Below are 24,746 nucleotides of genomic sequence, written 5' to 3'. Positions count from 1 at the left end.
TCTGCTAAGTTACCAACCTTTCTGGTTATCTAGTTGCCTAGCCTATTCCCCGGATATCCTCCTCGGTTACCTAATAACAGTTAGGGCTAGGGTAAGAGTTAGGGCTAAGGTTAGGGCTAGGGTTAGGGCTGAGATTAGGGTTAGGGGTGTGTTGGGGTTAGGGTTGGAGTTAGAATTGGGGGGTTTCTAATGTTTAGGCACATCAGGTGCTCTCCAAACGCAACATGGCGTCTGATCTCAATTTCATCCAATTCTGCGTAGAAAAAGTCAAACGGTGCTCCTACCCTTCCAAGCTCTGCCATGTGCTCTCCAAACACGACATGACACCTGCAGAACATTCCATCAAAGTCTGCATTCCAAAACGTCACTACTTCCCATCCAAGCCCAGACGTGTGCCCATACAGTAGTTTTCTCCAACAAATGGGTTATCAGCGTACAAATTTGACAACAATTTTTGGGGTCCAATTTCTCCTGTTACCCTAGGGAAAATAAAAAAATTGGGGACAATTTGAGCTCCAAAAATGGGGACTAAAAGATCATGCTTGTGGAAAAAATATGATTTTTTTATTTTCACGCCCGGGCGTTATAAACTTCTATGAAGCACTTGGGGGTTCAAAGTGCTCACCATGCATCTAGATAAGTTCCTTTGGGGGTGTAGTCTCCAAAATGGGGTCAGTTGTGGGGGGTTTCAACAGGTTAGGCACATCAGAGGCTCTCCAAACGCGATATGACACCCGCAGACCATTCCATCAGAGTCTGCATTCCAAAACGTCGCTACATCCCTTCCAAGACCCGACGGGTGCCCATACAGTAGTTTTCTCCCACATATGGGGTATAAACCTCTTCGGGACAAATTGCACAACTTTTGGAGTCCAATTTCTCCTGTTACCCTAGGGAAAATAAAAAAAATTGGGGACAATTTAAGCGCCAAAGACAAGCCCCACACAGTGCCAAAGACAGGCCCCACACAGTGCCAAAGACAGGCCCCACACAGTGCCAAAGACAGGCCCCACACAGTGCCAAAGACAGGCCCCACACAGCACCAAAGACATGCCCCACACAGTGCCAAAGACATGCCCAACAAAGTGCCAAAGACAAGCCCCACATAGCGCCAAAGACAAGCCCCCACAGAGTGCCAAAGACAAGCCCCCACAGAGTGCCAAAGACAAGCCCCCACAGAGTGCCAAAGACAAGCCCCCACAGAGCGCCAAAGACAAGCCCCCACAGAGCGCCAAAGACAAGCCCCCACAGAGCGCCAAAGACAAGCCCCCACAGAGCGCCAAAGACAAGCCCCCACAGAGCGCCAAAGACAAGCCCCCACACAGCGCCAAAGTCAAGCCCCCACACAGCGCCAAAGTCAAGCCCCCACATGGGTTGCCCTCCCAGGGCTGTGGGGTACTCGGTGCCGGGCCGGTATCTTCGGGACGTGTCACAGCAGCGGTGACCCAGACCGTGGCCCTGGGCGCCCATGTGAAATGGCATGTTTGGTGTTGATAGTTTGCAGATATAGTTTGTGACGCCACCTGGGGTGTTCAGCAAGGGAGGTGTTAAGCCGACACTGCATGCAGATCCGCTGGGACTGATGGTATGGTGCAGCAGAGATGTAAAAGCTTCCCACAGGTAAAGCTATAGTCCCAGGGCAGTGTAGATGTAGTTGGCACGGGGATGTAGCAGTGCCGGAAGGGTAGAAAGCAGACAAGACACAGCGGGTGCAATTTCTGTGCCTTTACTTGATAACTGCAGTCCAGGGTCCTGATTACAGATGGTAACGGAGCAGGCTAGCCTGGAAGCAACTCAGGTATCTCTTTCAGCAGACGGGCTGTACAGTCTCCTTTCCTAGCGCCTTAAGTGTGAAGTACTCCAGTCCTAAGTTACTCTGAAGTTCCTCCTGCCAGTTGTTCCCGAGAACCTTACTTGCACGGCAGACAGCTGTAACCTATCTTGGGGACTCCTCACTCCTGAGTCCCGGCTCTCTATCCAAGCTGCTGTTGTGCCCTCAAATCTTAGGTGGAAGTAGGGCATTTACAGCCTCCTACTCCCCTGGTATCTGTTGCAGGATATTAAGGATCCGTACAACCGTGGAGACCAGGCTCCAGTTCTTGCGCTCTAGCCGTGAGGGAGCTCTCCTTTTCCAGCTCAACCTCCACGCTTCTCTCTACATGTCTGCACACTTCACCCTCCGCAGACTAACTGACCACTCCTCTCACTTGGCCCTCAGGGAGAACCCCTCCCCTCAAATCCGGTTCAGAGTTCCCTCTGCTGGCCTGGAGTGGAACTGTGTTGCATGTATAGGTAAACTGCTGGAGAGACCCTTCATTGCCTCCAAGCCTGGCATTACCCTCACCTGGAGGAAGGCAAAGCCATTGTGGTGACCGTACTCCTGGGGGCGCCACATTCCACCCTAGTGCAAGTCAGCACTCCTGGGCTAAACAAAATATGAAACACATGAATGCAATATAAACACACAACAATAATGATTGTACAAGATTTGAAAAAGGGAAAAAATGTACAAAACCCAAGTGTTTCCCAAAATGGTCCTATGATTTTAAGTCCAGCATCAATGTCCATGGTCCATTCCTGGTAAATGGTTAATTATTTACAAATAAAGTTTTTGACCACACACAAGTCCTGTGGTTCAGTGTCCATAAAACAAGGTAAAACTCCAAAGGAAACTCTTACAGGTTACCTGTAGGCACAAAACTTGAAAAACAGTTACATATATACATTTCAGCAATTTCAACATTCACATTTACTTTACTATTTTAGATACAGTATCTGATGGGTAGTGTGCCTTGTGTGGTGCGGGTAGACCTGCGTAATGTACTGGGAATTCTAAGTAACACAGGGATGCTAGACTGTCTGTGGATTCTTGGACTCACCAGGGGCATAACAGGTTCACCACTGGCAGGGCGAGGGTTCTCTGGCTCCACTGCTGGTGTGGCATCTGCTGCCTAATTTTCCTGCTCTTCAGGATTTTCTTGAGTCCCGTCTTCCTGTGCTACCTCTTGGGGAAATATCAACACTGGCACCACCACAGCATCATTCACTTTAGTCCAATTCGCAGGGAACTCTCCAAGCACTGTACTGACCTTCTTTTCTTTCTCCACGGGTTGGATGTTATCTAGCTCTTCCACCCTCTCTTTCAACTGGTCAGGACAGAATTTCAAATGGTCCCTGGATACCGCTGCTGAGGTCTCTCCTCCATCTTTGCTAACAAGGCACACTTTTGCATTATCAAAGTTTGAGGGAAGAATGGTGTAAGGTTCAGCTTCCCATTGATCATTCAGCTTATGCAGTCTTCTTTTCCTCTTGAGAACTTGTTCTCCCGGCGAAAAAGGAACGGCAGGTGCATTTTGGTTGTAAAGCTTCTCCTGCTTCTGCCTTGCCTGGGCCAGACTCTTCTCCACACACTCTTGTACTCTTCTGTACTGCTGCTGCCTCTCTTTGTCCCAGTCAGCTTCTGGTGACATTACTTCAGGCGTCAGGACTCCCATGTCCAAATCAATGGGCAGTTTACCCGGTCTCGCTTTCATCACGTACGCTGGCGTACAGTTGGTAGAGTTCACTGGAATATGGTTGTAGAGGTCTACCAGATCTGGCAACTTTTCTGGCCACAAATTTCTCTCCTCCAAGGGCAGCGTCTTCAGTAGATCAATCACTACCTGGTTCATCTTCTCGCACATGCCATTGGTCTGTGGGTGATAAGGCGTTGTCCGGATCTTCTTACAACCATATAAGTTGCAGAATTCATGGAACACTTCTGCCTCAAAAGCTGGACCTTGATCAGTAAGAACTCTCTCTGGGTAACCATGTGGTCTACAAAAGTGCTGTTGGAATGCTCTGGCTGCGGTCCTGGCTGTTAGATCTTTGACAGGCACAACCACCTGGAACCTGGAGTAGTGATCCACGATGGTAAGAGCATAGAGGTAGCCTGAGCGGCTTAGAACCAGCTTCACATGGTCCAGGGCTACCAGCTCAAGCGGCCGTTTGGTGATGATCGGCTGCAAGGGAGCCCTCTGGTGGCTTTGATCCTTTCTGCGCAGGTTACATTGTCCACACTCCCGGCACCACTTCTCAATGGCTTTCCTCACACCAGCCCAGTAGAACCTCTCTCGGAGCAATACTTCCATCCGAAGTGTCCAGCTCCATTGTGTTAGGCTTCCAGGACCATCAATGCCTCTCTCTCCTTTGGACTACCACCTGCCAGACCAGCTCATGTGTGCGGCTATTGATACTCCTCCGACACAGCTTCCCTTCATAAATGAACAGCTGACCTCTTTCCTTCCACAACTGCTGGGTTTCCTCAGGAGCATTCGACTCAGGGCTTGAGTCTGGTTGGGACAGTAGCTCCTTCACTATGCGGACTGCAGGGTCACTATCTTGTGCTTCTGCCCAGTCATGGTGAGGCAAATGGGTTCAGGGTGACTGCTTTCAAGCCAGACCGCCTGTTTCTCACTCCTTGAGCACGTTGGGCCGCCAGGGGCCGGTGGAAGGGAGACAACTCTATTTCCTCAAGAGCCTCAGGGTCTTCTCCTGCATCTGGCAGATTAGGCATCCTGGACAGCGCATCAGCATTGGCGTTCTTGTGTCCTGCCCGGTACTTGATAGTAAACTCATAGTTAGACAGCCGGGCCATTCATCGCTGCTCCAGTGCACCCAGTTTTGCAGTGTCCAAGTGGGTCAACGGATTATTGTCCGTGAAGATAGTAAACTTGGCTGAAGCCAGGTAATGCTTGAATCTCTCAGTCACCGCCCAGACTATGGCAAGGAGCTCCAGCTTGAAAGAACTGTAATTGTCAGGGTTCTTTTCAGTGGGACGCAACTTCCTGCTGACGTAGGAGATCACGCTTTTCTTTCCATTCTGTACCTGCGACAGTACTGCTCCTAGCCCCACATTGCTGGCATCCGTATACAGCACCAAGGGTTTGTCATAATCTGGGTAGGCCAGAACTTCGTCACCTGTGAGAGCCAACTTCAGTCTGTTGAAGGATCTCTCCAACTCCTCAGTCCATTCAAATGTGGAGTTCTTCTGTTTGGCCTTCTTGGACTGCCCCACCAGGAGATTTTGCATAGGGGTGGCGATTTCAGTAAAACCTTTGATGAATCTTCTGTAGTAGCCTACCAGTCCAAGGAATTGGCGGACTTCATATTGATAAAACTACATGCAAATCTAAAAGGAGCTAAGTGGGTTTTCAAGCCATTGCCCCACCTGGTTTTTCCACATGTGGTTTTCAATGGCATCATGCAGTGCTTAGGGAGCTGATGAGCATGTGATCGGCTCCATCATGCTGCGTTCCTCTGTTCCGCCGCTATCCCACCTGTGTTGCTTTTCCTGCCCTGTATTTAGCTTTCACGTAACTTTTGATATGTCAGAGGCATATCAACATTTATCTGCTGACGTAGGCTAAGTTCACACTGCTTAAATATGACACCTGTTTTGTCTGAGCCGGAATTAAACTCCGAATGTGGTACTGCAGGGGGTTCCTTGGTGTCTCCTGCTGGCGGGGTGACGTCGCCCCTCCAGTGTCCTATGCCAGGGAAACGCCAGGGAACCACAGACAAGCCCTGCAGTACAAGACCCACAGGTAGCCGACAGCAAGGGAGGCCATGAGTACCCGTGCCGCTGCAGCGAAGCGGGAGGACGATGTGCAGGGGAGCACTGCTCACCGGCATCCCTCTGTTGTGGCACTGTAAGATTCCCTGAGCTTTCCCGCTGGCAGGGTGACGTCACCCCACCAGCGTTCTGCAGCCTGGGAAAATCCCAGGGAACCCCTTCAGAACCATACATCACATGCTCACATTGGATTACAGATCAGGTACTACCAGGGGTCAAGTTCTGGGAAAAAACTGTGGGAACGCACCAAGATTTCCTACTTGCCCCCACTCTGATGAGAGTTACACCAACGTAGTAATGAAACAATACTGCCACACTGCGACTGAATAAAACACCATGCAAAGACCAATATTACTCCTATACAGTGACCATAGATAGGCAGAAACTAGCTACACAGGCGCTCTGCAGACCGCACTAGTGGTTATGTTACCTTTAGGCCTCTTTCACACGATCATATGCGTATTGCGCGCGTTAAAAATGCAGCGTTGTCACTGCGCATTTCCCATCATATTTCACGCAGCCCAGTGATTTGTATTAATGGGCTAATCGTGTAATATGCTACAAAATAGAACATCCTGTAATTGTTTTTTTCTCGGGAACGAAAGAAGATCTAACGCTAATTTTTGCTGATCAAACCGGATCTAACGAATATCTATCAGAATCCATCCAAAAACGGCAAATTTCATAGTTGGGGGGGCTAGCTACAGGTTAGCCACCCCTGGAAAAGATCATAAATATCTCATTTTGTAGGGGTGATCTAACGTTAGTTTTGGTTGATCAAACCGGATCTAACAAAGATCTAACGAATTTAATCATTTTTAACCCAAATTCTCACTAAGGGGGGGGCTAACCCGGGGGTGGTGACTCTCACATCTCTTCCCAGATTTCATCGCCATGAAGGAAGAAGAGAAAACCTATATCCTTCTGAGGGAAGAAGAGAGAGCAGTGGAATATGTGAGCGAATGTCATAGACTGCGAGAAAGAGAACTATGATATGCCATGGACTTCTATTGGCTCCACCCTGGATCTGCCCCATCCCCCATCCACCTTCCCTTTGCAATGGACTTCTTTAGCCTCATCCTGGATCTGCCCCCATCCACCTTTCCTACAACCCCTACCCAACATCCCTACAGTCCCTATCCCCATTCCCTTCTGTACACTTGCTTTGGCAAAACTAATGTGTATTTAGTCCTGCCAATAAAGCTTCTTTGAATTTGACTGTATGGGCTCCTGTCAGGTATATATTATTGTAGATACAGACTGTACGGGCTCCTGTCAGGTATATATTATTGTAGATACAGACTGTACGGGCTCCTGTCAGGTATATATTATTGTAGATACAGACTGTACGGGCTCCTGTCAGGTATATATTATTGTAGATACAGACTGTATAGGCTCCTGTCAGGTATATATTATTGTAGATACAGACTGTACGGGCTCCTGTCAGGTATATATTATTGTAGATACAGACTGTACGGCTCCTGTCAGGTATATATTATTGTAGATACAGACTGTATAGGCTCCTGTCAGGTATATATTATTGTAGATACAGACTGTACGGGCTCCTGTCAGGTATATATTATTGTAGATACAGACTGTACGGGCTCCTGTCAGGTACATATTATTGTAGATACAGACTGTACGGGCTCCTGTCAGGTGTATATTATTGTAGATATAGACTGTACGGGCTCCTGTCAGATGTATATTATTGTAGATATAGACTGTACGCTCCTGTCAGGTATATATTATTGTAGATACAGACTGTACGGGCTCCTGTCAGGTGTATATTATTGTAGATATAGACTGTACGGGCTCCTGTCAGGTATATATTATTGTAGATACAGACTGTATGGGCTCCTGTCAGGTATATATTACTGTAGATACAGACTGTACGGGCTCCTATCAGGTATATATTATTGTAGATATATACTGTATGGGCTCCTGTCAGGTATATATTATTGTAGATACAGACTGTACGGGCTCCTGTCAGGTACATATTATAGATACAGACTGTACAGGCTCCTGTCAGATATATATTATTGTAGATATAGACTGTATGGGCTCCTGTCAGGTATATATTACTGTAGAAAAAGACTGTACGGGCTCCTGTCAGGTATATATTACTGTAGATACAGACTGTATGGGCTCCTGTCAGGTATATATTATTGTAGATATAGATTGTATGGCTCCTGTCAGGTATATATTATTGTAGATATAGACTGTATGGGCTGCTGTCAGGTATATATTACTGTAGATATAGACTGTGCAGTCTATGCGCAGGTGAAATTCCTGCTGTATGCAGATGACCTACTGCTTCTGTCACCAACCGAGAAAGGCCTCCAAGACAACCTGAAAATCTTAGAGAAATTCAGCTCGACCTGGGCACTACCGGTCAACCTAAAGAAAACCAACATCATGGTGTTCCAGAAGAGAAAGAGAAAATCAGACCAGCACCCTTCATTTGTCCTCAACAACTGCGCCCTTACAGGAATGGACAAATATACCTTCCTGGGCCTAGAGATTCACCGGTCAGGGAGCTTCAATCAAGCCATAGAGACCCTGAAAGACAAAGCATGCAAAACCTTCTATGCCATCCGAAGGAAACTCTACCATCTGAAGCCACCAGTGAGAGTCTGGTTAAAAATCTTCGACTCTATCATCACCCCAATCCTCCTGTATGGCAGCGAAGTCTGGGGTCCTCACACCTACCCAGACTGGTCAAGGTGGGATTCCAGCCCAACAGAAATATTCCACCTGGAATTCTGCAAGCACCTTCTCCAAGTCCATCGGAGTACCTCCAACAGTGCTTGCCGGGCCGAGCTGGGCAGATTCCCTCTACACCTAGCGGTTCTAAAGATGGCACTGTTTTTCCGGGCTCACCTACGTAGGAGCAATCCAAGCTCCCATCACCATAAAGCCCTGACACATGTAGGTGAAACAGAAAAACCAGGATCCTCGGAACAGCCCACCTAAACCCAACCTGACCAGAACACCAATCACAACAACCTGACAAAAGCCAGAATCAGGAAGATGGTAGACGAAGGCCAGGAGAGGTACGTAAGTGACTGGAAGAACGACATCATCAGCTCACAGAAACTGACCATGTACCGGAGTCTACAGAGAGACTACAGACTGGCTCCATACCTGGAGAAACTCCAGGACCCCAAAGACCGCAAGATCCTGAGCCGGTATAGACTCAGTGCCCACAGTCTGGCCATCGAATCCGGCCGACACAGGCAGAGCTACAAGCCCAGTGAGGAAAGACTGTGCGAACACTGTGACCAGGAGGCCCTGGAGGAGGAGACCCACTTCCTGCTACACTGCCCCAAATACTCAGCAGTGAGGGACACTCACTTCAGGAGACTCTCCCATCTCTTCCCGGATTTCATCACCATGAAGGAGGAAGAGAAAACATATATCCTGCTGGGGGAAGAAGAGAGAGCAGTGGAGATAGTAGCGCAATATGTAAGCGAATGTCATAGACTGCGAGAAAGAGAACTATGATATGCCATGGACTTCTATAGCCCCATCCTGGATCTGCCCCCATCCACCTTTCCTACAGCCCCTACCCAACATCCCTACAGTCCCTATCCCTATTCCCTTTTGTACACTTGCTTTGGCAAAACTAATGTGTATTTAGTCCTGCCAATAAAGCTTCTTTGAATTTGAATCTGTACTGGCTCCTGTCAGGTATATATTACTGTGGATATAGACTGTTCAGGCTCCTGTCAGGTATATATTATTGTAGATACAGACTGTACGGGCTCCTGTCAGGTATATATTACTGTAGATATAGACTGTACAAGCTCCTGTCAGGTATATATTACTGTAGATAGACTGTATGGGCTGCTGTCAGGTATATATTATTGTAGATATAGAGTTACGGGCTCCTGTCAGGTATATTATTGTAGATATAGACTGTACGGGCAGGAGCCCATACAGTCTATATCTACAGTAATTTATCTGACAGGAGTCCATACAGTCTATATCTACAATAATATATACCTAAATCAAAACAACGAGAGACCGAAGAAATGTCCAATAATTATAAATTTATTGAGTAGAATAATAAAATGTTAGTAAAATATTTATAAAAGAAAGGGGAAGGCCAATGCCATGGAATGGGCATTGCTGGTGACAAAAGGAGTTCTATGCCATGTATAGAATATATAACATACAGCAGGAGGTACAATAGGTAAATAAAGTGCTTATGCAAAATGGCAACACATATATGTGTGAACACACAACTAGAACTCAGACCTAATTAAATAAGGTGCTAATGCATTGTAACCAGTGCAGCAAAAAAAGTGCGGTACAAATGGAGAGCTATACACAGGCTCTACTCTAACAAGGTGAGCATAAAAATATGCTAGAGGCAAAAAGTGTAAATTAATAAACACTGTGCTATACCTCATATGCTGCTGAAATACAAATAAAGTGCAAATGCTTATGGGTCGCCTGCCAGGGCAGTGGGGTACTCGGTACCGGGCCAGTAACTCAAAGGGAAGTGTCACAGTAGCAGTGACCCGGTCCGTGGCCCTGGGCGCCCATGTAAAAGGGGTTGAGAGTGGCTGATGATTAAAGTTTATGAGTGGATGATATGTGACACCACCTGTGGTGTTCGGCAATGAAGGTGTTAAGCCGACGCTGCAGACAGATCCTCTGGGACAGATGGTGGGGTGCAGCAATGATGGTGTAGCCCTCCACAGGCAGGGCTGTAGTCCCAGGGCAGAGTAGATGAAGAGGGTAGGTGTTGAGGAAGAGGGTGTAGTGTTTGGCACAGAGATGTAGCAGTGCTGGAGAGTTTGCAGGAAGAAGGCAAGGACACAATAGGGTGCAGTTTCTTTTACCTTTACTTGCTTGGTAAATTCAGTCCAGAATTCCAGATTACAGATGGAACAGAGGCTGGCCTGCCTGGAAGCAACTTAGGAATCTCTCGATGCAGATGGGTTGTGTAGTCTCCTTTCTAGCGCTTATTTTAGGTACTTGCAGTACTGTGTTACACTGAAGTTCCACTTGCTTGTTCTCATTTAGAACTCCCTCGTATGGCAGCCAGCTGTAGCCTTCTTCTTCTTCTGGCTCACCCGTTCTTGTTGTGCCTCCTAGTCTTATGTGGGAACAGAGCATTTACAGCTTCGTATTTCTACAGTTTCTGCTGCAGGAACATCAGTATCCATACAGCCTTGGAGACCGGGCTCCAGATCATGTGCTATAGCTAGAAGTGAGCTCTGAACTCTGCTCAATCTTCCAGCTCCTCTCCTCACATCCACACACATTGCCCTCCTCACACGAACTCCTCATTTCCCTTCCTGGCCCCCAGAGAGAAGCTCTTCCCCCAGTTTTGGTTCAGAGCTCTCTCTGCTGGCCTTGAATGGGAGCTGTGTTGTGGTTAACTGCCAGAGAGACCCTTTATTGCTTCCAAGCATGACATCACACTCCCTAGAAGGAAGGCAATGCCATTGTGGCGACCATACTCCTGGGGCACCACATTCCCCCCTAGTGCAATTCAGTACTCCCGGACTGAAAAGAAAACATGTAAACATATTAACAATTATAAATATAACAAGATTTCCAAAAATGAAAAATACAAAAACCAAAGCTCAAAAATAGTCCTGATGACGATTAGTCCATGTGTCAATGTCCATGGTCCATTTCCTGAGCAGTTGGTAACTATATACAAGATAGTTTTGACCACACAGTCCTGTGGCCCAATTGTCCATTGAAACAAAAGAAAATATCCAAAAAGTCTTACAGAGTCTCTGTAGGCACAAAACTTGAAACGTTGCATATTTACAATTTAACAATTGCAAAACTTATCTATATATGGAACCTTAGGGGTGGTATACCTTGGGTACTACGGACAGACCTACGTAGCACTGGTGTTGTTGAGGACCTTACTGGATGCCTTGTGTTAGCTACTGGCGTAGTGTGAATTGTACTGGCTACACTACTGGTGGTTCTGCGTAGCACAGGGATACTAGATTTCCTAGGACCACTTCTACTCCCTGTGGGCATGACAGATTCACCACTGGCAGGGTGAGAATTCTCTTGTTCCACTGCTGGTGTAGCAACCGCTGCTTGTACTTGCTGGTTTTCAGAGTGGTCTTGAGTCACTTCTTCTTGCACTACCAGTTGGGGAAAGGTCAAAACTGGCACCACTATGGCTTGATTCGCTCTAGTACAATTTGCAGGGAATTCTCCGAGTACAGTGCTGACCTTTTGTTCTTCTTCTTCCTCTATGGGCTGAAGGTTGTTTTGCTCTTCCATTCTGTCCTTTAGTTGGTCAGGGAACAGTTTCAGATAATCCCTCGATACTGCTGATGAGGTTTCTCCTCCATCCTTACTGATAAGGCACACTTTGGTGTTGTCAAAGTTTGGTGGTAGGACGGTGTAGGGTTCAGCTTCCCGTTGGTCATCCAATTTATGCATCCTCCTTTTCCTCTTTTGGACTTGTTCTCCTGGTGACAAGGGAACTGCAGGTGCATGTTGATTGTAGTTTTCCTGTTTTTGTCTCGCCTGCGCTAGACTCTTTTCCACGCACTCTTGTACTCTACGGTACTGTTGCTGCCGTTCTGTATCCCAGTCAGCATCTGGTGATGTCACCTCAGGTGTCAGGACTCTCATATCTAAATCAATAGGTAGCTTGCCAGGCCTTGCTCTCATTAGGTAGGCTGGAGTGCAGTTGGTGGAATTCACAGGAAAAATGAAATCCTCTGTACACCAAAAAGGCATTTCGATCCCTTAACATACAGGGAATTCTCCCTCAAAATCCGGAACACAGTCCGAACATGTTCCACATGAGAGTCCCAATCCCTGGAAAAGATCAAAATATCATCCAGATAGATGATCAAAAATTTATCCACAAAGTCCCAGAAAATATCATTCATGAAGCACTGGAAGACAGAAGGGGCATTAGTGAGCCCAAAAGGCATCACCAGGTACTCAAAATGTCCCTCCGGAATATTAAACGCCGTCTTCCATTCATCCCCATTCTTAATGCGAATAAGATTATACGCCCCCCTGAGGTCAAGCTTGGTAAACCAGCAAGCACCTTTAACTCTGGAGAATAGATCAGAAATCAGTGGTAACGGATACTGATATTTAACAGTAATTTTGTTGAGGGAACGATAGTCACTACAAGGCCTTAATGAACCATCTTTCTTGGCCACGAAAAAAAAACCAGCACCCAAGGGTGAAGAGGATGGTCTAATATAACCCTTCTCCAATGCCTCCTTAATATAGGATCGCATAGCCTCGTGCACGGGTACAAATAAATTGAAACGTCGACCCTTGGGAAATTTACACCCAGGGCTCAGCTCAATTGCACAGTCATAACTCCTATGAGGAGGCAAAGACGCAGACTTATTCTCACTAAATACATCATAAAAATCAGGCAAATAGTCAGGAACATCATGTGACTGGGGAGAGGTGGAGAAAACAGGAGCATCACTAAGAGCACACCGACAACCCCAACTCACCACAGACACAGATTTCCAATCCAAAACTGGATTATGGATTTGCAACCAGGGAAACCCCAGAACAATGGTATCATGCAAATTATGTAACACCAAAAATCTGCAATTTTCTTGATGGTCTGGGGCGACCCGCATTACCACCTGGGTCCAAAACTGAGGTTTATTCTTCGCTAAAGGAGTAGCATCAATACCCCTCAAAGGAATAGGCATCCGCAGAGGTGTCATAGGAAACCCACAACGTTTAGCAAAATCCAAGTCCATCAGGTTCAGAGCCGCTCCTGAATCCACAAAAGCCTTAGCGGAAAATGTGGACAGGGAGCAGATCAGAGTAATTGCCAGAAGAAACTTAGGTTGTACACCACCCACAGCAAATGTGTGTGCAAAACGTTTCTCTCGTTTAGGGCAGACAGAAATAATATGAGAGGCATCTCCACAGAAAAAACACAGCTTATTACGCCTTCTGAACTCCTGACGTTCCGCCCTAGAAAAAACTATCACATTGCATAGGTTCAGACATTTGTTCAACAGGTGGCAACATTTCTCGTGTAATTTTACATTCATGTAAACGCCGATCAACCTGAATGGCTAATGACATAGAATCGTCAAGACCAGAGGGAACAGGAAATCCCACCATAGTATCTTTTACAGTTTCTGACAAACCCTTCCGAAAGAGAGCTGCCAAGGCACCATCATTCCAGGTAGTAAAGACCGCCCACTTTCGGAATTTTTGACAGTACAACTCTGCAGAATCCTGACCCTGGCTCAATGCCAGCAGAGCTTTTTCAGCTTGATCAATAGCATTAGGTTCATCATACAACAACCCCAAGGCTTGAAAAAATGCGTCCACATTAGTTAGAATAGGATCATCAGGTGTCAAAGAAAACGCCCAATCCTTGGGATCGCCGCGCAGCAAAGAGATGACAATTTTAACCTGCTGCGCAGAGCTCTCCGATAAGCTAGGCTTCAAGGCAAGAAATAATTTACAATTATTCTTAAAATTCAAAAATTTAGACCGATCCCCAAAAAACACATCAGGAGTAGGGATCTTTGGTTCAGCAGCATGTGAATGAGCAAGATAGGCGGAAATTCCCCGCACTTCAGCAGTGAGCTGCTCCACACGATCAGACAATTGCTTAATCTCCATTAAGAAAAAATTCCTCCTATGGCCCCAGAGGAAAAAATATACATAAAAAAAAAAAAAAAAATTCTGACTTTTTTTTTTTTACATTTCCTTCCTGCTATTGAGTACCATAGAATCTGCGGTATGGCTGGTGATTCTGTTATGAATGAGTCACCGGAGGAGGAAAAAACAAAAATGCAAGCCAAGTCCAGAAAACTGGAGAGGTTGGTAGCTAACGGATTGCAGACCCCTGATCCTATTCACACAACTAACAGTAGCTGTGGAGTGTTCCTACGGTGATCCTAGACACCTCGTCACAGCCGGAGAGCTAAACAAGCCTAAAGAAAGAAAGGGAAAATCTAAACTGCCCCAGAGCAGACCTCCAAAGCAATAGACAGCCCCCAACATGTATTGTCGGTGAAAACAGATGAAAACACAAACACAGACAGAAAGACAGGCAGAGCAAGCGATGGGGCCCAACTAACTAGATAGGAAAGGACAGAAAAGATGCTAGCTGCAATCCGCAAAAACCCCACCAAAAATGTCCCAACACGTCTGATAAGAAAAACGGCCCTAAAGTCACTAGACTTCAAAATCCCTATATCAGCACTCGGATATAATCTGAAGACAGAGCAAAAGAGATTTAACCGATCAGGGACAAAATGGAAATTCAGCAAAGCCCCAGCCGGGGCTGGCTGAACACAAAACTAAGCAAATCAGACAAAATCTCATGGAACAATAAGAGCAAAACTTAGCTTTCAGAAGACAGGAACTGAACTGGAGGCCAGAGCTCAGAGCAGAGAAATCAACAGCAACCTTACAGGGCGTCGACAGCCTTATATCCACTCAGAGATTCCGGATGTCCAATCGCAATCCACCTGTTCAGATGACCGGTTTCTCCCATCCAAATCAATTTCACCACCTCCTTTCACCAGCAGAGGGAGTTCATCGGACATCAAAGGTGAACGAGAAAATGAGCTCACAACAGTGGGGCCCCCGAATAGGGATGCCTCTGCCCCCGGAGGACAACAAGACAAAGGACCCTCTGACCAGACACAGGTGCTGGAAAATTGGGACTGATCATCCCCCTCGACAACCACTGTAAGTTGGCAGTTATACTGTTCAGACTGACCGTTTTGGTGTGGTTTTCCTATGCCTGTTTCTACAAAGAGGATCTGAGGTTTGTTCCCGATGGTGGGGTGATTCTTGGGTGGAATCATATAGAGGTGCAGTCCCATTGTGGGCCCAGTGTTCGAACCGTACCTCATAAGGGACGGACACCCTGGATTGACCTGTGATTGTGACTCTCTTTATAGTCAAAATATCCTGAAATCCTGATCACTGTTAATATCGGGCGTGGTGAGGTGATCGAAGATTGGGTAGGATACGCAACTCAGGAATATATATATATATAGTCTGATGCCCTCCTTTCTTTGAGAACCGCATTGAATTTTGGGCTTCCCATAGGGGGATTGACCCTGTGGAACAGACGGAATTGCCGCTCCAGATCTGTGCACAACTGAAGTAAGGATATTTAACTCTAAAGGTGGGAATTATGTTGGGATTTCCTAAGGGTGGGAGGCTACAGCCTACGCTATGGGATGAAGGTATTAGGAAGAACAAAGGGAGGTTGACTGATGGTGGAATACTTAAAGGCGCTGAGGAATTCCGTGGCTTGGCACATAAATTGTATATTGAAGGTTATGTGGAAATTGAAGAGCAAGTGAATTCTGATTGTTTTTATTGCTATGTTGAAAAAGGAAAATTGTCTACCACTGTGAAAAAGACTGGAAGTTTTGTGGTACAAAAGGAATTGAGAATGTGATTAAAGAAGAAACTGAGATTGAGACTAATGTGTCAGGCAGACAAACAGTTAAGATTGATTTGAAACAAGAGCTCTCCCTGCTAGATGATAAGGTCCCTCCCCAGGAAATCAAGCCTCTCCTCCCGACTGTAAGCTCTGTGCCCCTTAACCCTAAGGCACCAATATATCCTGGACTACAAAAGCAGCCCCCATCCTATGATCCTGCCGGGTGGATTTGTGCTGTATGCGGAGTTACTAATACTCAGTGGAGAGAGGTCTGTTACAATTGTACAAGGAGACCGGGAGTAGCAGCCCCCACCTTTCCTTTGTTAAACGCTGACGGTACCTATTATCATCCGCCGCCAGCCTCAGTCCCCGCTCTGCCTATTACTACTAGTGGTTATGAATATCCACCCCCTCCTACTTTAGTCACTTGGTCAGAGACAGGATACTCAGAGGAGATAGAAGATTTCCAGGAAATGTATTCCAATATTATTCCTGGACCCCACTGTTATGATGTGCTCTTTAGGATAGGGACAGGGGATCTCATGAAGCAGCATGTTGGGGCCATAGTAAATGCCGCGAATAATCAACTTCGCCATGCTGGAGGACTGGCCGCAAAAATTTCACAGAAAGGCGGACCCATGATACAGGAAAAATCTGATTCGTATATACAAACGTATGGCCAGGTAGAAACAGGACAGGTCGCAGCAACCAGAGCAGGACAGCTGCCATGTCAATATGTAATACATGCAGTGGGACCACGATATGATTTTATCAATATTCCTAGGTCCCAACAATTGCTTACTGAGGCTGTCCAGAACGCAATCCTGTATGCCTCCTCTGTCCCCCCCGGTACGATGCCTCAACGTACGGTGGCTATACCATTAATCTCTGTCGGTATTTTTCAATATCCCAGGAAGGATGCCGCTATGGTCATAGTATCAGCAATAGAGCGGTGTATACAGGAAAACCCCATAAAATTGGAAGAGGTCCAATTTGTCCTCGATGGCCGCCTAACGTCCCATTAGGCAATACAATCTCTAACTGTAACAGAGCCTCCTGCCCCGCTCCCACAGCAGATGCCTCTTGTGCCCGTACTACCGCCTCCTCCTCCTCCTCCTCTTGCCCCCGAATCAGTAATATCCGAATTTGAAGAAGATAATGTGGAAGCCACTCCTGACAGGTCAAAGTATACTCCCTTCACCCCATCCCAAATAGGCATTTTTTGCAATCAATTACCTGATACAGAGACATCCCCCATGGCTTTCTACAGGAAAATGGCAGCAAATCGAGAAATTTATTCCACTCCCCGAAGAGATCTATTACACATACTTCGAGTAAAAGCTGGGGAGGGGTATTTTCCAATTATTAAGGGTGGCATAATGTATAATGTGAACCTGGATGGGGGAACCTAAGAGTGGTGTTGATTTCTGCAATGATTTAAAGGTTTGGGCACAAGATAGACTAGCGGACCATGCTACCTCTCTCTCAGATGTCACACGGGACAAGGGGGAGACTGCCGAGTTCTATGGGCGTCTTATGGTAGTATTTAGAGATCTGGGATTCTCACTGTATAATAAAGCCCATACACATCTTTTTGTGGCAGCTTTGATGTCCGGCCTTAAACCCGAATTGCAAGAGGCAATAATGTCAGTTAGACCTGATGTCGAGAATTCCACTCCGGATGATGCATTGAAAGTAATAAAAAGTTTTCAGAAAAATTTAACCCGCTCTGCAGTAGCAGGGAAACAGAAAAATAAACCAACAGCTGCAGCTGTTACAGCTCCTGTTCTAACAGCAGCCCCCACCATCGCGCCCAGCACGGCTGCGAGTACACAGCTCGTTCCTTATCAGTGGAGCACACAGCAAACCCCAGCCCCCCTTAGACTTCAGCTCCCTACTCTAATATCTCTCCTAATACTATGACTAGGAACCTTACTCCCCAGATCCGCCGTGCCAATTCTCATCTGCAATGCTGGCGCTGTGGCCGACTCGGTCACTTTCAGAGACTGTCACACACCCGCTGATAGATGCTACCCTCAAGTTCCCTCTTCCAATCGTAATCTAAATACTGGGAACCCTAGAGGATAACCCGGTTACGGACACCCCCAAAATCCTGATACTTGTCCGTACTGAAGGGGTGGCCAACCAGGGTCTGCCATCACAATGTCCTCCACCAAACCTGGGGCATGCTCATCCATCACGCTCCCTGTAGGGAACACCCTTGTTAAGTTTATGGTAGACACTGGGGCGGCCAATTCTATAATCAAATCATCAGATGGACCTACAGATATCCCTATTCAATTCTCAGATCAAGAGCTTGTTTTACTTGGAGTAGATGGCAGACCCAATAAACATACTCTTACAAAACCCATCCCTGTGGGACCCTTCCCCGAGGTTACTGCTCAGTTCGTAATCTCTCCCACCTGTCCAGTAAATTTACTGGGGGCAGATTTATTATCACAGTTCCGCTCCAGAATACAATTCCAAGATGATGGTCAGATGGTTCTTACGTTACATAACCCCTATGCAGATGAAGACAGTGAGGAAATCTGTATTTTGCATGCCCTTCCCATAGTTATGATGGCCTTGATAGGCCCAGATCCACCCCCAATATTGCCTGAGGATCAATGACTCACCCCATACCTCAGATACCATCTAAACTTTGGTCAAAAGGGCCAAATGATATAGGGAAATTGCCTGTAGAACCAGTAAAAAAGTGTTTCTCAAACCTAGTGCCCCTTTTCCCAAAGTCCATCAATATCCTTTGAAACATGATCAGGAGCGGGGCCTTCAGGAATCAATACAAACGTTACTTGATAACGGTGCTCTGGTACCCTGTGTTTCTCCGTGTAATACGCCCTTGTTTCCCGTTAAGAAAAAGACCCCACCTGGCCAGCCCCGTGTACCGGCTGGTACAAGATCTACGGGCAGTTAATGCAGCTACTGTTCTGGAAACTCCAGTGGTGCCTAATCCACATGCTCTTTTGTCCCAAATACCCCAGGATGCTGCCTGGTTTACAGTCATCGATCTTACCAATGCCTTATTTAGCATTCCGTTACACCCAGATTGCCAGTTTCTGTTTGCATTCACTTATCAAGGACGACCGTTAACATGGACAGTTATGCCACAAGGGACCCAAAACAGTCCCAACCAGTTTGCAAAAAACATGAGCGAGTGTCTCTTGCCCTGGCAGTTAGATCACCCCCAGGTCACGCTGCTTCAGTATGTAGATGATCTTTTGTTGTGTGCCCGAACGGAGCAGGAAGCAATTGCTGCCACTGTTAGCCTCCTCAAGCATCTGGCAGCACTGAACTGTTGGGTTTCGGCCTCGAAACTTCAGTTCTGCCTTGGTCAAGTGATATTCTTGGGTCACTGTTTCCTTCAAGGTGTCAGACACCTCACAGAAGAAAAGAAAAATAGCTGTCAGCTCCCTTCCTTTCCCAAAAGATGAAACTGAACTCCAGCATTTTCTTGGACTACGTACTTATTGTCGTCAGTGGATACCGGATGCATCCCGCATAATGCAACCTCTTTACAATGCCTTGAAAGACGGCATAATGAGCTACAGGGAAAGATCACCAGTTTGCATGGAAAGCCTTTATCATGCCTTCTCTGAGTTAAAGTGGCTTATTGCTTCCGCCCCTGCCTTGGGCATCCCGGACTATACTCGACCATTCCATTTGTATGTGTCTAACAATGAAGGACACGCAGCAGGGGTACTTACATAATCACATGGCAATAGGCAACGACCAGTAGGCTATTATTTGGCCCGCCTTGACCCAGTGGCCCGAGCATCACCAAGTTGCATGAGGGCAGTTTACGCCACTCACTCGTTGCTTGACAAGACTGCAGACATAATTCTTGTGTCAGGACTCAAATGTCAGGACCCTGTCAGCGTCGACAAACGGCCACGCCGAACAGGGTGACTTACCCCCACTATGGGAGAGCGCGTTTTCCAATACAGTAGTGACGGTTCAAGCAGACAGGACCTGCGGCACTGAAAATAGTAAGGAGTCCCAGGACCTAGATCATGTGACTGCAGGGGGCAGGGCTTAGCATCCTACTGCTGCAGATGATTAGTGTACCTACTGCAGGGAAACTGTAGTAGAGGAAAACGCAGGTCAGACAAGCGAGGGTTCGTACACGGAGAGGGCTGTGCGGTACCAGAGGGACGAGCAGAGAATAGTCAAGTCACAGGCAGAGGGTCATACACAGAGAGGTACCGCAGTACAATAGGGACAGGCAGGACTCGTAACAGGGACAGAACCGGATCAAAACCAAACAAGCAAGCAAGATATCAGGCACAAGGCACACGTACGCACAAGGTCAACTAACTCGGCCGAGGGCAGGAGTATAACTGACACCGGACCTAGGTCAAGTGAACATTAAATAGCCACCCTCTGCCAGAGAGTCAGAAACAATTAACCCCTGTCTGACCAGGACGGGCCAAAGACAAAGCCCATCCTGGATCATGACATCTTGGACATGAAACGCACATTTTTGCCCCGCATGATAATGCAGCAATACTGACACTTCAGCAACCAAGACATTTGACTGTGCAACGACACTTACGGCTGCAGTGTTCACTCCTTTTGCCTGACTATGTCAAGTTGCATCGCTGTACTACAATCAACCCTGCTACTTTACTGCCGGTCCCCAAGAAAGATGGCAGTGATGAGGATTTTCTCCAACATGATTGTTCCCAACTTCTGACTGAAGAAACAGCTACTCCACCAAATGTCAGTGAGAATCCACTTCCAAATCCTGATCTGGTGTTATACACGGATGGTTCAAGATTTGCTGACGAGTTTGGTAGATTCCACACGGGATATGCTGTTACCACAGAGGACACTGTAGTGCACGTAGCTGTACTCCCGCCCTCACAGTCAGCACAAGAAGCAGAACTCCAGGCTCTGTCTACTGCATGTACTTTGGCCAAGAACAGACGGGCTAATATATACACGACTCACGGTATGCATTTGGTATTGCTCATGACTTTGGGGCTCTATGGGCCAATCGAGGGTTTATTACTACTGCCGGAACCCCAGTGAAAAATGCTGAAGCTGTTAAAACCCTCATGGACTCGATCAAATTACCTACTCAGGTGGCTATTATCAAAGTTAAGGTGCACGGTCCTATGAACAGTCCACAGACTGTTGGCAACGCATTTGCGGATATACAAGCAAAAGCCGCCGCTCTTTTACCCGTTGAACCAGCCATACCAACTATGGTGACCACATACTCTCAGCGTAAATAGTTACAAGAAGCATTGACCCTACAAGAACCTGATGATCTACAACAGACTGAAGTTTTCTGTCGGACCCCGCGAGACCGCTTAATGGCGATGCAGAGAATGTCTCCAAAGGAAGAGGTGAAGCAATGGAAGACTGATGGGGCACGTATGGATAATGGTCTCTGGAAGAAGGACCAACTCGTGTGTCTCCGTAAGCGGATGTACCCTGCTATTGCCACATGGGCCTACACATAGAGGAAAGAATCAGGCCCTCGCACTGGTGCAAAAATTCTACTGGGCCACGGGAATTTCCACAGTATTAACAGCGCTCAACCGTGCCTGTAATATGTCAGACTTGTAATCCCGGTCAACTTCAACGTGTACCCCCGAAGCATCTTGCTAAGCCCGACTATCCTATCCAAAGGCTCCAGGTGGACCATATCACGTTGCCCAAGTCTGGAAGGTATGAATACTGTTTGGTTGTTATTGACATGTTCTCCAGTTGGCCGGAAGCATTCCCTGTTACCAACATGACTGCAAAAACCACAGCGAAGAAACTGGTGATGGAAGTCATATGCAGATATGGGGTTCCAGAAGTTGTTGAAAGTGATCAAGGTCTGGCCTTTTCTTCTCATGTGTACCAATAAGTTCTGCTTGGATCCACTGTAGCCCTCCATACTCCGTACCACCCACAATCCAGTGCGAAAGTTGAGAGGCTGAACAGCACACTGAAGGGACAATTGACCTGTCACGCATACCTCCCGTTCCACGGCTCCCGCTCTCCCCGCGGCTTCTGCTCTGGCCGCCTCTGCTTCTCCTGTCACAGCTTCGGCGGCTCCTGCAGCCTCCCGTGTCTCCGCGCCGCCCAGGGCTTCCCAGCACTCCCGGCTCTCTCGGCCCGCCCCCACTGCAGGCGCCTGTCAATTAGCCTCCTCCCTTCGTCCTGCGGCCGGTCTCTGCCCCCTGTCAGGTATGCAGCCGCACATCTAGGCACGCCTCTCCCAAACTGAACCGCCCTATCCCTTGGCCTCCATGATGCTGGTGCTCCCTGACCCGGAAGTCCTGCAGCGTGCCCTATATCAGGCAGTCTCACCCCATGCTCTGAGCCTGATTATCAATTGTGGTTCACGCTTGATCTCGGGTCCACGTTCTCCTGCGTTTCCTCTGTTCCTGCGCTTTATACCCTTCCTGGCCTCCGCTGGTCCTCCACCTGTGACTTCTGTGTTCCCTTCTAGGTCCAGACCATTCCAGCTTGTATCCGCCTGTTCCAGCGTCCTCCCCAGAGCCCGTTCTTGCCACCTCCCTTGCCGTTAACCTCCGTCCCTGCGGCTACAGCAGTCTCCCCTGTGGTCGTCGCCTTCTCTCCTCTGCCCGCCAGCACGTTCCCCGCCTGTGTTTCCCTCCTGCTGTTCCTAGGTATCAGCTTCCTCGGCGATAGTCTCCCCCGAGCCTGCCCCTAACGCGCCAGGTATAGGGGGTGGTACACCTGGCCAGCTCGCCTGAGGGAGGTTCGTCGTCGAGGTCCTGAGGGTTCAACTCCCGGAGCACTGCAGTCTCACAGTATAATCAGGCCATGGACCCCGCTGGTACCTCGCCCCCGACTCAAAAGGAACTCCTGTTATTACGGGAGAATCAGACGAGGATAATGTCCTCCCTCAAATCCATGGAATCCCGTCTGTCATCCTTACAGGCCTCTGACCCTGCAAGTGCTCCCCAGATGGCGGGTCTCCAGCAGGAGCTCACACAGCAGCGTGACACTCAGGCCCATATTTTAAATTACATGGCATCAGTGGATAACCGCCTCCTGGCCCTCCAGACCGTGGCTTCTGCTCCAGCCCCGGCTATGACCTCCCACCTGCCACCCCGTTTGGCGAAACCCCCACGGTATAATGGCGATCCCAAATTGTGCAGGGGGTTCCTAAATCAATGTCAGCTACACTTCGAGCTGTCACCTCAGCAGTACCCCACTGACCGGGCCAATGTGGCCTTTGCTGTGTCCCACTTAGAGGGTGAGGTCCTAGCTTGGGTAAACCCTCTCTGGGAACGGGACGACCCCATTGTCTCCCAACTTTCTATTTTTTTGGACACCTTTCGTAAAGTGTTCGATGAACCAGGTCGCTTGGCCTCTACTACCGAGGCTCTTTTTAATCTCCACCAGGGCACGCTCTCGGTAGGTCAGTATGCCATTCGGTTTCGCACCCTGTCCTTAGAGTTGGCTTGGGTTGGAATAATGAGGCCTTGATGGGAGCCTTTTGGCGGGGTCTCTCTGGTCAAATCAAGGACGAGTTGGCGGGTCGAGATACTCCAACCTCCCTGGAGGATCTGATCTCCTTGGCCACCGGCATCGACCTACGCTTTCAGGAGCGATCCCGAGAGGTAGCTAGAGAGAGAGAAGACCTTCTCGTTTTCTTCCGGCCGCTCGTAGTCCGCCCCTCTCCCGCCCAGTGCCGGCTTCTGCGGCCCCTGCACCAGAACCCATGCAAGTGGATCGTCTCAAGCCGGTGGAGGAGCGCCGGAGAGGGTCGAACAGAGGCTCTGCTTCTATTATGGGAGTGCATCCCACTTCCTTCGCTCCTGTCCCATACGCCCCGGAAACACCTCCACCTAGGACAGGTAAGGCTAGTTTCACACTAGCGTTTATGAGCGCAGCGACGGCCTGCGCACGGCCGCCGCTAAGCCCCACCCCCTGCCGCGCCCCGCCGGTAGCTCCGCCCACCGGCGCATGACACTGCATGCGCCCTGCGTCCCCTATCTTTATCACAGGGGGCGCAGGCCGTGCGCAGTATGCATTTGGCGGCGCATGCGTCCTTTTGACGGTGCACCGACCTGCGCCAAACGCAACCTGCTGCAGTTTGGTTGCGTCGGCGCACCGTCAAAAAGGCGCATGCGCCGCCAAACGCATACTGCGCACGGCCTGCGCCCCCAGTGATAAAGATAGGGGACGCAGGGCGCATGCAGCGTCATGCGCCGGTGGGCGGAGGGCACGGCAGGGGGCAGGGCTTAGCGGCGGCCGTGCGCAGGCCGTCGCTGTGCTCATAAACGCTAGTGTGAAACTAGCCTTAGAGAGGCCTCCCTAGGTAATTGTGACTCCTCTCTACCCTTAATTCTTTCCGTCCTTTTGCATATAGGCTCCAAATGTTCTTCTGAGTGGGCTTACATTGATTCGGGTGCAGCTGGCAACTTTATTCAGTTCGAGGCGGTTAAGAGACTTTGTATCCCTGTCCGATCCCTGGAGACTCCTCGGCAGATTGCTTCGGTCGACCCTTGCGGATGTCCGTTACTCTGGTCACCGAAGAGGTGGAACTTCAAATTGGAGCCTTAGGCCGGAGTCACACTGGCGAGGAATATGGGCAAGTGAGAGGCGCTAAAAGCACGCATTAGACACGGACAAATGATTTTCTATGGGGTCACTCGCCACCAGGCGTATATTTCTCATCCGTATCCTACGTTCCGTGACAATCGCAGCATGCTGCAATTGTCAGCGTACTACGCC

This window comes from Dendrobates tinctorius, unplaced genomic scaffold (genome assembly GCF_039654945.1).
Source record: "Dendrobates tinctorius isolate UK_male_01 unplaced genomic scaffold, ASM3965494v1 ptg000104l, whole genome shotgun sequence".
NCBI classification, from domain to species: domain Eukaryota; kingdom Metazoa; phylum Chordata; class Amphibia; order Anura; family Dendrobatidae; genus Dendrobates; species Dendrobates tinctorius.
Note: the sequence above shows the minus strand (reverse complement) of the source record.